General features: G+C 35.5%; 1 long non-coding RNA gene and 1 other non-coding gene across 5 annotated transcripts in view; one reads left to right on the forward strand and one right to left on the reverse strand.

Moving 5' to 3' along the window:
• The window catches only part of LOC131813741 (uncharacterized), a 41,281-nt gene that overhangs the window by 12,640 nt on the left and 10,853 nt on the right, over positions 1-17,788 (forward strand). For 2 of the 4 annotated variants that reach the window (XR_009346930.1, XR_009346927.1), the window contains 2 exons: positions 3,053-4,252; positions 9,633-9,801. This is a non-coding gene — a long non-coding RNA (uncharacterized LOC131813741). Of the gene's footprint in view, positions 1-3,052; positions 4,264-9,632; positions 9,802-17,788 lie in introns of all 4 variants that reach the window. The other 2 variants (XR_009346928.1, XR_009346929.1) reach the window with 2 other exon arrangements.
• LOC131814190 (U6 spliceosomal RNA) lies at positions 15,280-15,386 on the reverse strand. The gene has a single exon (XR_009347191.1). It is a non-coding gene; the product is annotated as a U6 spliceosomal RNA (small nuclear RNA).

A 17,788-nucleotide genomic window follows, 5' to 3' on the forward strand; every position in this document is an offset into this window, starting at 1 on the left:
GGTTCCATCTTCCAGGCATCAGAAAGCAAAGTGGAAAAGATTTGGGGAGGCAGTGGGACCCCTCTGTTCTACCTGTGCCACACTAACTTTACTACAAGGGTGGCTATGGGGGTGCGTTCACTTTCATAATTTTGGAAGCATGGATAGGTTGAGTGCTGTTTAAAACAGTAGAATAGGATATGAAAGGAAGCTCAGTTTATAGGGAAAACTTTGTTAGTTTATCTAATTCCTAATGTGATATATGTTTATAGGTATGTGTGTAGTATATGTTTTAAAGAAATTCTGGTGAACTAACAAGTTATAAAGTTATATCTTGTTATATAAACTTAATATGAATCCTACTATTTATTTAACTTTTAATATGCAGCTTAATGATTATTATGATTACCTTTAAGTGTGCCATGTTTACCTTATTCAAAAGTGAACAGATAGTAAAGCAGTAACTGCTGTGTGCTAAAAACTTTGGCATGGGGGAATGAACAAGGTTTCTGATCTCTGGGAATAGTGGAGGCTATTTATGCTTCTGTGTAAGCCTTTATGGTTTGCTAATATGGTAACATGTTTGTAATTTCTTAATTTAAATACTAGGGGAAATGTAAAATGTGCTCTATTATTATCACATGTTATTATATATAATAATAATTACTTCTTAAGTAAATGGAAGTAGTTTCACATGGTTTCACAGTCATGGGGGCAAATAATAAGATTCTGGACTAGGGTAGTAATGGATGGGCTAGAGATAAGGAAGAATCTAGAATGACTTTCTAGTTCCTGTCTTGGCTGTAGAGTACAATAGGGGTAAAATTAACCAGGACAGAGGCAAATGGAGAAGAACAGGGATTTTGGCTTATGAGTATGTGTGTATAAGGATGTGGAATAGAAAACTGGGTAAGAGGAAGGTGATGAGAAACTCAATGAAGACATATTGAATATGGAAAATTGTCACTGGGATATCCATATAGGGAAGTTCAGTAGGGAGCTCAGCATGTGCATCTGAGGCTTGGGAGAAAGGTTGGAGCTTGAAGCAAATATCACTAAAAAGGTAGTAGTTGAAATTTTTAGGGAATTGGATACTGTTACTCATAGAAACTGAATATAGTGAGAGGAAATGAAAACCAACATTAGTAAATGGGCAAAGTAACAGAAGGCAGAAAAAAAAATTAAGTGTAAATCACAGAAGGGTGGAAGGGAGCACCAACAGAGCTCAGTGTTCTAGAAGCCAATGGGAGGACTCAGGAAAAAAGGAGTCAGGAGGATCAGAAGATACAGACAGGTCAAGTAAATTGAAAAAGATAATAGAATTTGGCAATTTTGTCATTGTAATGTTTGCCAGAATATTTTCATTGTGTTGATGATGGCAGAATTGTGTGCTGGGTTGAAAAGTATTTTATTTATTTTTTAAAATATCTTATTTATTTATTTATTTATTTGCCTGCAAGAGAGTGTACAAGCAGGAGAAGCAGCAGGCAAGAAGGGAGAAGCCAGGGAGCCCGATGACTGACTCGATCCCAGGACCCTGGGATCCTGTGAGCCAAAGGCAGATGCTTAACCAACCGAGCCACCCAGGCATCCTGAAAATTACTTTAAATTGAGAAAAGTTACAATAGATTTATATTATTTCAAGGCTTTTTATTTCTTCTTCAAAACAGGAATAACAGCTCACTATAGAGAATAGTTTGTAGAATTGAGGAGGAGATTCTCCAGTGAAGAGAGTTTACTGTTTATAAAATGTGGGTAGAGACAGCAGAAGAGAAAGAAAAGAGATTAAAGACAAGAGGGATAAAGGTAAAGAAAGATCTGTAGGAGATGAGGGAATGTGGGATCAAGGGAGCAGTAAAGAAATTGACCTGGAGAAAGAGATAGGATACTCCTCCCTGAGATTAGAAGAAAGTAAGTAAAAGATAGTTACATGTATAACTTGTAAATGTGGAACAAGAAGGTTAGAGGTTCAACAAGAGGTTCATAGCTTATAGTTTTGACGTTTTTTTTCTAATAAAGAAGATGTTAAAGAAAAGGGTGTAGGTGAAGTAGCACATTTGAACTGTAGTAAAGTGGCATAAAAATATATGCTCTAAGGAATGGGAGATGGAATTAACCAGGGGGCAAAGTTATTATAAAGAGAGACTAATGTACCTGGGAAACTAAGCTAGACAGGAAAAGATATGAAGCCATGCTGAAGATTGTGGTTTGAAAAAAAAAAAAAGTGAATACTTTAGGAATAGAGGCTAAAATAAGAAAGCAGGTGTTATGGGAATAAGGGAGTGAAAAAATGGGGAACAATAAGTGATTGTTGTCTGAGAACAATAGTATTGAAGTCTAAGGCTGTGGAACAATTTCCTAGTGATCAAAGATTGAGAGTATGGGTCTGGGTATGGATCACTGAATGAAGTGATAGTAAGCTGCTGGAGTCAGAGTTCAAGGTTGTTGGATGGGTTGTCCATGGGGACACTGAAGTGGCACATGATGGCAGGAAATGCAGATACTGGAAGTCGGGTGCCAAAGTCCTCTATAAATAAGGGAGGGAATGACTGGGCAATTAAGTAATGAGAATGAAAAAGAGGAATAATAAATTTCCAAGATTGCTGAATATGTCCTTTTTGCCCTCAGAAATCAATAGTCATGAGGACAAGGACTTGCCTTATTTAATAGTGCAAATAATTGTTGATTAATGGATAGACAAATGATGACCTCTTCATTTTGAATAAGTATTCATATTGTATTAGTATTTTTGGAAACTTTGGGTGTTTGTTGTTATATGCAGTTGCTACTAAAGAATATACAACAAGATGAACAAGATGTAGAAAAAAATTAATAACCCAAACCCAGAATTAACCACTGTTAACCCCCTTTTATTACATTTTCATACCTGTTAGTTGTTCATCCCAGTAATAAATATTCAGCTCTAATATCCTTTAATGGCTGAGTAGGTATTCCATATAGAATAAGTATATACCATAATTTAAGCAGTTTCTTATTGGGGGTACATTATATATATGATTTTCTGTTTGTAAATGGACAATCTAATAACTACATTTTTGCTTTTTTTCCTTAGGATGCAGACTTACAAGTGGATTTTCCAGTAAGATCTTATAGCCAGCCTATTTTTCTTGTTTTTGGCTGATTTCTAACAGGCATATTAATGTGTATTAGCTATTCTATCCTGCATGGGAATCAGGAAATTGGACAGTGTTGTAGGTACTTAATGATATAGGCATGCTGATAGCCACAAAGTGAGAATTGGTAAGTAAAAGCCCTTTACAAGAATAATGATGGGTATTTTAAAAACTTGGAATTAAGTGTAGTTTTCATGAGCACAATAAGAAATGATTCATAACCTGAATAATAGGATATAGTGGTCAATTCATAAATGCATATTATAATTAAATTTTAAAAACTCTATGAATAACCTACATTTGTTGACAGTATCCAATTTTAGGGGAGGTTTTAGTAAATCATGAATAATCATCAAGTTCACAGCTTCTCGAACTTTTTCACAAAAGTGTAGTTCATACTACAGAAAAGTGAAAAAAGTGCCCTAGAAGCTTGATCCCAAACTAGGGTTTTCTTTTTCTTTCTTTTTTTAAGATTTTATTTATTTATTTATTTGTCAGAGAGAATGAGCACAGGCAGAGGCAGAGGGAGAAGCAGGCTCCCCGCCGAGCAAGGAGCTGGATGTGGGACTTGATCCCAGGACGCTGGGATCGTGACCTGCGCTGAAGGCAGCTGCCCAACCAACCGAGCTACCCAGGCATCCCCCAAACTAGGATTTTCTTAAGTTTCTTGTTTTGTCTGAAATTTAATATAAATGTTGCATTATATATAATAGTTCTATGTTTAGTATAAATACAATACTTATAAATTTTTTCAAAATCCCTGAGTAAAATTAATATCTAAGAAGATGCCTTATGTTTTATTCAGTAGCTTTTAGCACCCTGGCATACTATAAGTTTCCTTTGTCTCAAACTGGACTTTCAGAGCAATGTTCTAGGCTATTTGATGGTTGTACAATATGCTCCTTTTCGGTTTTCTCTTTAGCCCAGGCTATTTATAGTAGTGTATGGTAGGGAGTAGATTAATTGATGATTACTTACTTTGAACCTGAGAGTGTTTCAAAGACTCTGAAATGATAATTTAATATCATTGCCAATAGACTGCACTACAAAAGATGTTAAAGAAAGTAATCCAGATGGAAGGGAAATAATATTAGATGGAAATCCAGATCTACATAAAGGAATGATGAACACTGGAAAAGGTAACTGCAGGGTAAATGTTTAAGCTCTTTTTACATTTAATTCTCTTTTAAGCTAATCAACTGTTTAAACAAAAGTAATAGCAATGTATTATGGGGTTTACAACATGCATTAGTAAATATATGCCAACAATAGCATGAAAACCAGGAGGAGAAAAATAGAAATAAGATATTATAAGGTTCTTTTATTATATCTTAAGTGGTATAAATTCACTTGAAAGCAGACTGTGATAACTATGTAGACCATAAACCCTGAAGCAACCAGTAGAATAATAAAACAACTGTTATAGGTAATAAGCCAACAAAGAAAAGAATGGAATAATAAAGTAATCCAAAAGAAGGCAGATAAAGAAAAAAAGGAACAACAGAGGGAACAAAGAACAAATGAACAAATAGAAAATAGCAAGATGAGACACCTAAATCTAATTATATCAATAATCACATTAAATGTAAATGACCTAAAAAACCCTAATCAAAGGGTAGAGATTGTCAGATTGGCTAGAAAGCAAGACTCAACACACTTTAAGAATGGTAAGAATGAAAGGATGGAAAAAGATATACCATGCTGATGCTGACATTAGTAAAAAAAAAAACTAGTGGGGCTGTATTAACATAACAGAAACAAAGTAAGATTTCAGAGCAAAGAATATTACCAGGGTAAAAGAAGGTCATTTTATAAATAAAGGGATCAGTTAATCAGGAGGATGTAACAATCCTAAATGTTTATGCCCCAAATAAAAAGGTCCAAAATATGTAGAGCAAGATCTGATAGAACTGTAAGGAGAAACAGACACATCTACAATTATAGTCAGAGATTTTAATATTCCCCTTCAGTAGTTGCTAGGATAAGAACATAGCGAGGAGGGGCGCCTGGGTGGCTCAGTGGGTTAAGCCGCTGCCTTCGGCTCAGGTCATGATCTCAGGGTCCTGGGATCGAGTCCCACATCGGGCTCTCTGCTCAGCAGGGAGCCTGCTTCCCTTCCTCTCTCTGCCTGCCTCTCTGCCTACTTGTGATCTCTCTCTCTGTCAAATAAATGGATAAATCTTTAAAAAAAAAAAAAAAAAAAAAAAAAAAAAGAACATAGCGAGGATATAGTAAAATCAACACTATCCACCAATATTACCCAACTTTAATAACATTCTACTAACAGTAGAATATACTTTCTCTTTAAATAGAGTACATGAAACTTTTACCCAGAGGGACCATATTCTTGGCTGGGGTTAGCAAACTATTGATTGTGAAGCCAAATCTAGCCTGGTTTTGTACGGCCTATAAACTAAAGATGGTTTTTGCATTTTGAGAGGTTTCTTATAAAAAGGAAAAAAATATGTGACAGGAGAAACTGTATGTGACCCACAAAGTTTAAAATATTTACTGTCTGACCCTTTAAAGAATTTTGCCAGTCTCTGTTTTAGACTATAAAATATGTCTCAATACATTTTAGAGGATTTAAGTCATGAGAAATATGTCCTCCGACCACAGTGGAATTAAATTAGAAATCAATAACAGAAACCTAATTGGAAAATCCCTGATTATCTGGAAACAAAATCACATGCTTCTACATAACCCACTGATTAAAGAAGAAATCCAAAGTGAAATTACAAAGTATTTTGACCTGAGGGAAAATAAAAATACAATATATCAGAATACATAAATGAAATGCCTATGTTAAAAAATTAAAGTCTCAAAGCAATGACCTCAACTTCCACCTTAAGAAATTAGAACAGAGGGGCGCCTGGATGGCTCAGTGGGTTAGGCCTCTCTCTGCCTTTGGCTCAGGTCATGGTCTCGGGGTCCTGGGATCGAGCCCCGCATCAGGCTCTCTGCTCAGCAGGGAGCCTGCTTCCCTTCTCTCTCTCTCTCCGCCTGCCTCTCTACCTACTTGTGATCTCTGTCTGTCAAATAAATAAATAACATATTTAAAATAAAAAAAAAGAAATTAGAACAGAAAAGCAAATTAAACACAACCAAAGGAAATGAAATAAAGGTCAAAGTGGAAATCAATGAAATACAAAGCAAAGATCAATTAAGAATATGTTATCAAAACCTGGTTGTTTGGGATGAGCAGAATTGATAAACCTTTAGCCAGACTGGTTAGGAAAAAAAAAAAGAGAGAGAGAGAGAGAGAAGATACTTATCAGGAATGAGAGAGGTGCCATCATTACAAATTCTACAGATACTTCAAGGATAATAAGGGAATATTATGAACAACTTCAGGCAAAAATTTTTAACAACTCAGATGAAATGACCAAGTTCCTTGGAAGACAGAAATTACCAAAGCTAACTTAAGAAGAAAGAGATAAACTGAATGGTCACATATCCATTTCCAAAAAACTGAATTTTTGTTTATTTTTTATTTTTAAGATTTTATTTATCCATTTGTAAGACAGAGAGAGAAAGAGAGTGAGAGCAAGCAGGGGGAGTGGGAGAGGGAGAAGCAGGCTCCCTGCTGAGCAAGGACCCTGATGCAGGGCTTGATCCCAGGACCCTGAGATATGACTTGAGCCGAAGGCAGACGCTTATATCAATGGAGCCATTCGGTGCCCCAGCAAAAAATTGAATTTTTAGTTTAAAACATTCCCATAAAGAAAAGTTCTGGTCCACAGGACTTAACTGGTGAATCCTTCCAACATTTAGAGAAAAAAATACCAATCGCACAAACTCTTCCAGAAAAGCGAAGAGAGGAATACTTTCAGGTTTGTTCTTTGAGGCCAGCACTGCCCTGATACCCAAGAAAAGAAAACTCAGGCCACTTTCCCTTATGAACACAGATGTAAAAAATTCTAGACAAAATTTTATCAGATCAAATCCAACTATACATAAAAGATAATATTATTTATTGGGTGCTATTTATCCCAAGAATACAGGACTGGTTTAACATTCAAAAATTAATCATTGCAACTCACCAAATTAATCTAAAAAAGAAAAACCGATCATCTCAATAGATGCAGAAAAAACATCTGACAAAACCCGATATTCATTCTCTAAAAACTCAGCAAACTAGTAATGGAAGGGTACTTCAACCAGATAAAGTACATCTACAGAAAGCCTACAGATAATCTCTGGTAAAAGACTTCATGCTTGTCCCCCAAGATCAGGAACAACATTATGATGTCTGCTCTTACCACTTTGTTTTTTAAGATTTCTTTCATCCATCCATCCATCCATCCATCCATCTAGAGTGTGAGTGGGATGAGGGGCACAGGGAGAGGGAGAATCCCAAGTAGACTTCATGCTGAGCACAGAGCTCAACACTAGGCTGGATCCTGTAACTCTGAAATCATGACCTGAGTTGAAATCAAGACTTGGACAGAAAAATTGAGTCACCCAGGTGCCCATGTTCTTTTTGCTTTTATTCAACATTGGAGGTCCTGCCAGTGTAGTCAGGCAAGAAAAGAAAAAAATACATTCAGATTGGAAAGGAAGAAATAAAACTGACATAATTATCCATCTGTTCCACTTGGTGGAATCTACAAAAAGCTACTAGAAGTAACAGGTGAATTTAGCAAAACTGCAGGATACAAGATCAATGTACAATAATCATCTGTATTTCTATGTTCTAGCAACAAACAACCGAAAATGCAGCACTTACAATAGCATAAAAAATATGAAATATTTAGGAATAAATCTGATAAAAGGCATGAAAGATCCATACATTAAAAACAGCATAGTGTTGAGAGGAAGTAAAGACAACTTAAATAACCGAGAGATTTACCTGGCTCAATGCATTCATATTAACATGCCAGCTCCTTAAATTGATTTATAGGTTCAACACAAACCAAAATCCCAGTAAGTTTAAAAAAAAATAAAAAAGATAAGCTGATTCTAAAATTCATATAGAAATGTGAAGACCTATAATAGCCAGAATAATTAACTTTGACAAGAAGAACAGTTGGAGGGCTGATACTACCTGATTTCAAGACTTATTAAATATCTACAGTAATCAAAACAGAGTGGTATTAATTAAGAATAGACTAATAGGGGCACCTGGGTGTCTCAGTCTGTTAAGCGTCTGCCTTCTGCTCAGGTCATGATCATGATCCCGGAGTCCCGGGATCGAGCCACACGACGGGCTCCTTGTTCAGTGGGTAGTCTGCTTCTCCTGCCCCTCACCCTGCTCTTGTGTTCTTTCTCTCACACTCTCTCATATAAATAAATAAAATCTTTAAAAATGTATATATAAAAAAGAATAGACAAATAGATTGATGGAACAGAATATAGAGTCTGGACATAGAACCACACATATAATGATAACAGATTTTTGGCAAAGTACAAAGATAATTCAGTGAAGAAAGAATAATTAAAAAAAAATACATTGTACTTGGAAGAACTGGATATCCACCTATAAAAATAGGAATTTGATTCATAAATCAATGTACAAAAATGTACTCAAAATTGATCACAGACCTAAACGTAAAACCTAACATTACTATTAAACTTCTAGAGAAAATGTAAGAAAATTTTTGTGACTCTGAATTAAGACAAAGATTTCTTAAATGTGACATCAAAAGTATAATCCATAAATGAACAAATTGAAAAACTGGACTTAATCAAATTTTTACAGACTTCTGTTTTTTAAAATACACTGCTAAAGAAGACAAGCTCCAGCCTGACAGAAACATGTAATAAAGGATTTCTATCAAGAATGTAACATACTGGGGCGCCTGGGTGGCTCAGTGGGTTAAGCCGCTGCCTTCGGCTCAGGTCATGATCTCAGAGTCCTGGGATCGAGTCCCGCATCGGGCTCTCTGCTCAGCAGGGAGCCTGCTTCCCTCTCTCTCTCTCTCTGTCTGCCTCTCCATCTACTTGTGATTTCTCTGTCAAATAAATAAATAAAATCTTAAAAAAAAAAAAAAAAAAGAATGTAACATACTTTCATGGTGCCTGGTTGTCTGAGTTGCAAGAGCATGTGACACTTGATCTTGGGGGTCATGAGTTCAAGCCTCACATTGGGTATAGAGATCATGAAAAAATAAAGATTAAAAAGTAAAAGAATGTAACAAACTCTCAAAACTCAACAATGAGAAAACAAAAGTCTCAAAAAATAGGCAAAAGACTTGAATAGTAATTTCAATAGGAAGATAACCCATATAGCAAATAAGCATATGAAAAGATGTTCAACTTTATTAACCTCATTAGTCTTTAGGGAAACATACTGTAAAACCATGATGGAACAAGTGGATATCCATATACCAAAAAAAAAAAAAAAATTATACACATCTATTAGAACATCTAAAATGAAAAGTGTTGTTAAGGATTTGGAGAAATTAGAACTTTATACACTCCTTATAGGAATCTAAAATAATACAATCCGTTTGGAAACAGTTTTGCAGTTTCTTGAAAAGTTAAACTTACACCAATATATGATCCATTTCATTGTAGGTAATTCCACAAGAAAAGACAGCATGTTTCTACAGAGATCTGTACATGAATATTCATAGTAGCTTTATATTTAACAGTCTCCAATTTGAAAAAACTCAAATGTCACCAACAGACAAATGGATAAATTGTGATATATTCATATAATGGAATACTACTCAGCAATAAAAAGGTAATGAACTATTGTTCTGTGCACCAGCATGATTAATTTCAAAACAATATTGTGAGCGAAGGAGGAAAATATAAAATTCTAGAAAATGCAAACAGATCTATTGGGACAAAGGGCTGAGAGATCATTGGTTGCCTGGAGAGAGAAGTGCTGGGAGAGGATTATAAAATGGCAGGGGAAATTCTTAGGGTTGATAGATATATTCACTTCTTATTCTGGTGATGGTTTGACAGAGATATACATGTTAACATTTATCAATTGTATTCTCAATCAATTCTATACATGTTTAAAGTTATCAATTATACACCTTATATATATGCAATTTATTGAATATCAGTTATACCTTAGCTTAATACACTGAAAAATGTATCTAGAAAATAAAGGAGGGGTGCCTGGCTGGCTCAATCAGTAGAGCACATGACTCTTGGTTTTGGGGTTGTAAATTTGAGCCCCACATTGGGTATAGAGATTACTGAAAAATAAAATCTTAGAAAAGAAAAGAAAAGAATTTCAGTTGAAATATAAAAAAGAATTAACATTTATTAGAAATATACCAAGGGGCAAGAACTAGGTAGGTACTTTAAGAATTACAGTATATGTAAATATATCATTTCCTATGTGCCAAGCTCTATTACATGTACTTTAAGTATTTTAAGGTGTTAAATCCTTGCAACTCTTTGAGGTATGGGGACTTTTATTACCCTCATTTTACAGATGAGGAAAAGGAGGTATTAAGTCACAATTTCTGCACAACGGAGCTGAGATTTGAACCTGGGAAGTCTCTTCTTTTGCAGAGTTTTAGTTCCAGGTTACAAAATGAAAGAATTATGACCCACAAAGGCAGTAACTTTTTCTGGATCACAGAATTTATAAGTAATGTAAAGATTTAAACTCAGATTTGTTCTACTCCAAAATATACACTCTTCTATACTAGATTGCTTCCATTCAGTGGTTCAATAGCAGGACTGATGGTATAATACTAGAGATAACTAAGATCTCAAACTATGTGATCCACTTCTTCCATACCCCTTTTACCACTTAATAGAGCTGTCTGGCATGTTTGTTGACTATAGATTAGAAAATGTTTTACGCTGATAAGCAAGTAAGAACTCAAGAATTATTTGTTGCTTTGTCTTGACAATTCTCTTTTCAGTATTCATAGTATAGCTGTGTCTGTTGAAACTAAGAAACTGAATCTGTGACTTTGGATGATTTTTTCAGGCTAATATTAAAGCCAGTAATTTATCTATGCACTTCTATAAGTAGAATTAAATAGATGTGTATATATCCCTATATCCCTAAAATTGAACAGGAGGATTTTTTTTTAACTTTTCCATGAAATCTTCATTTCCTGTGTGTGTGTGTTAGATAATGGTTACTAATCTGGGAGATATGGTTTGATATGTGGTCCAAGTGGCACCCAAGAAGATTTTCTTGGTTAAAGTCATGAGAGTAAACAAGAAAAAAAAAAGTATTCCATTATACTGAATGAATTCAACAGACATAAAACTTTTATAATAAAAATGTTTTTAGGTGAATTTTGGAGGCAAAGGGTATTATGAAAAGTGACATTGGAATCAAGACACATCTGAACTCAAATCCTAGCTCTGCCCACTTACCAACTAGGTTACATTGCAGATATAACTTAACTTGGGCTTCAGTTTTGCCTATCTGTGAAATGGGTTAGTAATATTTATTTATTTATTTATTTATTTATTTATAAAAGATTTTTTATTTGTTGATTTGACAGACAGAGATCACAAGCAAACAGAGAGGCAGGCAGAGAGAGAGAGAGGGAAGCAGGATCCCTGCTGAGCAGAGAGCCCGATGCGGGACTCGATCCCAGGACCCTGAGATCATGACCTGAGCCGAAGGCAGCGGCTTAATCCACTGAGCCACCCAGGCGCCCCTGGGTTAGTAATATTTAATTGAGTTGTGAATGTTAATTAAATGAGATAGTAAATATTGGAGCACTTAACGTAGTGTAAAACATACAGAAAGTACTCTACTAAATGTTCCACTGCTAGCTACTATGAAGGTACTTCTACATAAATATAGAAATCTAAAGCCAGTTTAGATAATGATGAAATGCTGAAATTATTTTCATGTGATCTGTGTACAGAAAATATCAAATAGATTCTAAAAACTGTTAGTTCAGGGAGTATCAAGTTTGATCCTTTTCTATTTAAAGAAATATGTAGCCTAGTGCATTTTATAATTGAGTCTTCTTTAAAGGTGAATTTCTATTTATGTGGTTCCATAACAGATTTGCTTTGGGAATGGAAATTCATGTTCACTCTGACAGTTTTATATAAAACAAACTCCATATTTAACAGCTAACTAGTTTGAATGACTTAAATGCTGATGTAAATTTTATTATTTTTATAATTTATAAAATATTAATAATTATAATAAATTACTATATAATAATATAGTAATTATAATAAAATTGTATAATTTATAATAATATTAATTTTATAAATTAACTTATAGAAAAAATTCTATATTTTTAAAGCCATAGCCTTCATAGGAAAGTATACAGTCAAAGAAAAGTTGCAGACATTTGTTTTGCTTGTTGTATCTTAAGGCACATAATTCATATGAATTGGCTAGGAAGATATTCAGTTAAAAATCAAAACTTCCAGGGTTGCTTGGGTGGATCAATTGGTTAAGTGTCGACTCTTGATTTTGTCTTAGGTTGTGATTTTGGAGTCCTGAGATGGAGCCCAGCATCAGGCTCCCCACTCAGCTGGAAGTCTGCTTTAAATTCTCTTTCTCCCTCTCCCTCTGCCTCCCCACCCCTACCACTCCCACCCTCCCTCTCTTGTGTGTGTGCACTCTCTCTCAGATAATAAATCTTTTTTTTTTTTTTTTTTAGATTTTATTTATTTATTTGATAGAGATCACAAGTAGGCACAGAGGCAGAAAGAGATAGAGGAGGAAGCAGGCTCCCCGCTGAGCAGAGAGCCCGATGCGGGGTTCGATCCCAGGCCCCTAAGATCATGATCTGAGCCAAAGGCAAAGGCTTTAACCCACTGAGCCACCAAGGTGCCCCAGTAATAAATGTTTAACAAAAAAATCCAGATTTTCCAGTGAGATAATCCAAAAAAAAATTAGTCTTTCAACTTTATTCATTTGTTTTGTTATTCTCACTTACTAAGGGTCAGTCAAAATGAAGAGATGATGTTTAATAAAAGACAGCTTTGTCTGCCCTGAAGGAAAGAGTTCCAAAACTAGATTACCTTCTTTGAAATTGATACCTCACCTTACAAAGTTCATACATAACCATTTGATCTTCTTCATTGTATTTCCTCATTAGTCCATAGAGTTTCAATCAGTTTCTATATGGTGCCTACTTACACGTGTACATCAATAGGTCCAGTGGCTTATCAAGAAAGTCTAAGTCCTCTATATTCTGGTGACATCTCATTTAGATCTGACATTAAGTTCATTTTTTTCCTTCAAGCTATTTCTTTCAAATTTCTTGGCTATTCTTATTGACAACACAAATTTTCAGACCTTCAAACTTAAAATCTTACATTCATTTCCTTCTTTTCTTATCCTCCCATAGGTAAACAGGGGTTAAACTTGTTACTTGTTATAGTTGTTCTTTATTGTGTGCTTCAGATATGTCTCTTTTCATTTTTAAAACTGCCCATTTAACCCACACTCTTAATTGTCAAGTTCGTATTCTAGGCTCTTATATTGCATTGCATTACAGCCTCTTGGTATTTTCCCCAGCCCTCATCTTGTCTTATCCTTTTCCCACTATCCTACACAAAACACAAAATACTTCTCTTCACACACTATAGAGAAGTATTGCTAGGTGAATAAGGAACTCCTGATTGACTAGAAAAAGGGAATTTAAATAGAATCTCTTTTCCTTTCAGTGATTCTACCTTGAAGGAAAGAAGAAGAGCAGAACCTTCAGGGACTGAAATCACAAGACTTGCTAGAAAGAGACTGATAATATATAATAGCCATTGGAAAGATAAAAGGAGACATAAAATTCAACTTTTGCCTCCCATTCTTTCCCTTTTTGCCTTCCACATACTTCAGTTGGGAATCTTTATATGTGCAGTATATATTTTGTGTTATCCTTGTTATTACAAAGTTTTCTAAAAGGCTAGGTGAGCTGACTGACAGTCGGTGGAAAAAAAGGCAGTCTATTCTGACTGCAGTGACCAAAGGAGTTCAATTCAGACCAAACATCTTACTCCTATTTAGAAGGTCTTCTACTACAAACGCATTACCAGTTCTTTTCCTTTCTCTTTCATTTCTCTCTACTGTCATATTTGTGTTTTCTGTTCCTATCAAATTATCAAAGCCTCCTGGGCAATGAAATATCCATTCCTGCTCTGCAATAGTTTTTGTGTATTGCCTTATCTCTAGGGCCTTGAATAGCATCTAGCACATGGCACATAGTGAACACTCAATAAATTTTTGACGAATGAATGGTTCTTTTCTCTCTGGCAAAATCTATCACTACTTTAAAAAATCGTCAGAAAATATGCCTGTTCCAGTAAACTTCTATCCACTATCAATCTAGTTTTAAATCACTTCATTTTTTACTTCTCCTTAACAATTACTTAATAGTTTGTATTTGATTAAGATACTCTTATTATGTTACTTTTTAAACACTCCCAAATCCTTTTTACATATGCTGTATTTTCAAAAAATACCTCAAATTCTTGGGGCACATGAGTGGTTCAGTCAGTTGACATTCAACTCTTGATTTTGGCTCAGGTCATGATTTCAGGGTCCTGAGATTGATCTCAACATCATGCTCTGTGCTCAGCAGAGAGTCTGCTTGAGATTCTCTCCCTCTCCCTTTGCCTCCCCCACCCTACTGCTTGCACTCAAATGCAGCCTCTCTAAAATAAATCAATCTTAAAAAAAAAAAAACACCTCAAATTTTGTATATTATATATGCTGCTCAACAGTGCCTCAGGTGCTGTAGAAAGCTAGATACTCAATAGATGGGCAGGCTACCTCCTTTTTTTTTTTTTTTTTTTTAAGATTTTTACTTATTCATTTGACAGAGATCACAAGTAGGCAGAAAGGCAGGCAGAGAGGAAGGGAAGCAGGCTCCCTGCTGAGCAGAGAGCCCAATGTGGGGCTCGATCCCAGGACCCTGAGATCATGACCTGAGCCAAAGGCAGAGGCTTTAACCCACTGAGCCACCCAGGTGCCCCAGGCTACCTCCTTTTAAGACATTCTTGGATCACTGTGATCTGCTTTGAAAGGGAGTTTGGATACTGGATAGGTTATATTTTTTGGTATTTCACTCCTCTATTATGTGACTTTCAGTAAAATTCCTTCAGTGCTCAATTTAAGGAGAAATTAAGGAACCATTTCCTAAAGAAAAAACATTTTAAAGTTATAGAAGTATCTATATGCTGGTACATTTCTCTAGAAATATTTAATGTAATATAAAATTCTGGACTGGTCAGTTTGAATCTCTTCTGCTTTTTTTTTGTTGTTGTTACGGAATGCTTCATGAATTTGCCTGTCATCCTTGCACAGGGGCCATGCTAATGTTCTCTGTATTGTTACACCTTTAGTACCTATGCTGCTGAAGCGAGCACTGCATCTCTTCTTGTCATTTCCACAGAGATGTCCATGCAGCAAAGGAACTGAAATAGTATTATGTAGAAAATATCACCAATCCTAAAAAGACCCCTAATTTCTTCAGAGAGGAAACAGAGATATCCTGAGTTTTGCAGTACTTAATCTATTCCTTAGTTGTCTCATGAAAGAGTTAATGTAGTAGAAGGCATTCAAGGAACTACTGAGATGTCAGAATAAAAATACACAAAGTCTAAGACTATTTTCTATAATGCATTTTTGAATAGATTAAGAGTCATGCACTCTCTGCTTCTTTCTCCATCTACACTGTCTTCTGGCTATAAAGTTGGGCAACCTATATAACAAAGCAGTTTCTGAGGATGCCAAACTAATAGTTTCTGAGTCACTCCCATTTCTTTCTTTGTGAAAGTCTACAACACATGGGTTACTCTCTATATTTCCTCCAAACCCCAAAGTGTTAGGTTGCCAAAGAAAACTTATCAAGTAATATTCCTATTTGCCTTCATGTAATCATTTTAAGTACATACAAATCCACATTAACATAAAATATCAAGCCACAGAATTGAGTTTTAGTTTTACTGACATTTATATATCATACTTCCTGTTTATGATTTCAGAAGTGCAGCCATGCAGTGCTTCTATTAAAAATTGAGTGACTGAGAACAGTTTGAGGATTACAATGACAACTTATCCAAGGGGCGGGGCGGGGGGACACTAAACTTACTACTGCTTTTTTTGGTGGAATTGCTATCTTTGTTGAATATTTTTCAAACATCATTTACTAATAGTGTAGTTAGGAAGGGGAACTTGGTAGTCCTGTGTCCTTGAAACACACACACACACACACACACGCATACACATATAATGTATGTAAGGGTAATACTTGAAAAAATTTGCTTTTTTTCCCTCCTTTTCAGATGTCAATTACCAGTTGGTTATTGTTACGCATTAATTAACAGTCCCACCTGAAGGAGGGAAAAGGTGGAGGTGAATGCAATTCTTAAATAAAAGCCTCTTTATTTATTTGTTCTATCTGAAGCATAATAATGTAGTTTATTTTTTGGTGTCCACTTCAGATTTTGTGTGGGTGTGTGTGTGTGTAGAGAGAAAGCGAGCAATAACTCCTAGTCAGACATCCAAATCCATGTTCTCCTTTCTTTTTGGCCACATAGATAAACTTATTCCCAACCTCCTTTGCAGACAGTTGTGAGCATGTGACCAAGTTAGAGCCAGTGGAATAAGAATGGCAGTTATATGCACTGCTTTTGAGTCTCCTAAAAAACTCCTCTTCTAATGGACTGGAATAGACAAGACCCCACAGGAGACCTTAGAAGTCTGGTACTGAAAGCCTAGGTAATAGAATACCTTGGAAACTAAGTACTGAACTTCTTGTTTATTTTAGCAAGAAACTTGATTATAGCAAATATAATTTGAGCAATTATACATTCTGGGATTGATCTGTATGGCAATTAGCTTACCCTAATTAATTTAATATACAAAACTAGTATTTGCAGTGTCCCTATGATGCACAACACCATTGGGCATTATTTACATTGTAATGTATATAAATGGCATTTCCTGAAGTAGGATTAAGAAGCTACAGGTATGTATACATATGGATATACATAAATCTTTATCCCAGGGCTTATGCAACAATGTAGTTCTGCCAAACTAACTCCAGCTACCCTCCTACTTTTTATTGTACACAAGCATCAGTTTGTATAATACTGTATCTGTGCTAACAAACTGAGGTAGAATGCATCATCCAACAAAAATCTTAAGGGGAAAATGCATATTTAGGATACAAATCAGAATTTTTTTTTAGATTTGTTCAACTGTTAGCTACCTACTATACTTGTATAACCTAATACCCTCTGGTATGTGTTAGGCTGAAAGAGTGTTAGGATCCCTCATCTGCCTTCACCCACTCCAAGCTTACTGCTGTAATAAAAATTTTCTGGGTTTTGCTTTCCTCATCTGTAAGATGAGAGCTGGATTATATGAACTCAAAGATCCCATCACTAAAATTCTGCTATAATGTCTTTGATATAATATCAGTTGACATAACTGACAGTCAATAGCTATGGAGCTATTGGTAGAAATAATTGTTAATGTGAGTGTTCCTTTGGATTCCAAATTGATCCTATAGAGGTCTTATTAGTATCTTGGAAGTTTTTAAAATTTTTTAAGATTTTACTTATTTATTTGACACAGAGAAATCACAAGTAGGCAGAGAGGCAGGCAGGGGTGGGGGGGAAGCAGGCTCCCCACTGAGCAGAGAGCCTGATGCAGGGCTCAATCCCAGGACCCTGAGATTATGACCTGAGCTGAAGGCAGAGGCTTAACCCACTGAACCACCCAGGTGCCCCTCCTGGAAGTTTTTTAAAAAGGTATCTAACTT

Source organism: Mustela lutreola, chromosome 13 (assembly GCF_030435805.1).
Source record: "Mustela lutreola isolate mMusLut2 chromosome 13, mMusLut2.pri, whole genome shotgun sequence".
NCBI lineage: Eukaryota > Metazoa > Chordata > Mammalia > Carnivora > Mustelidae > Mustela > Mustela lutreola.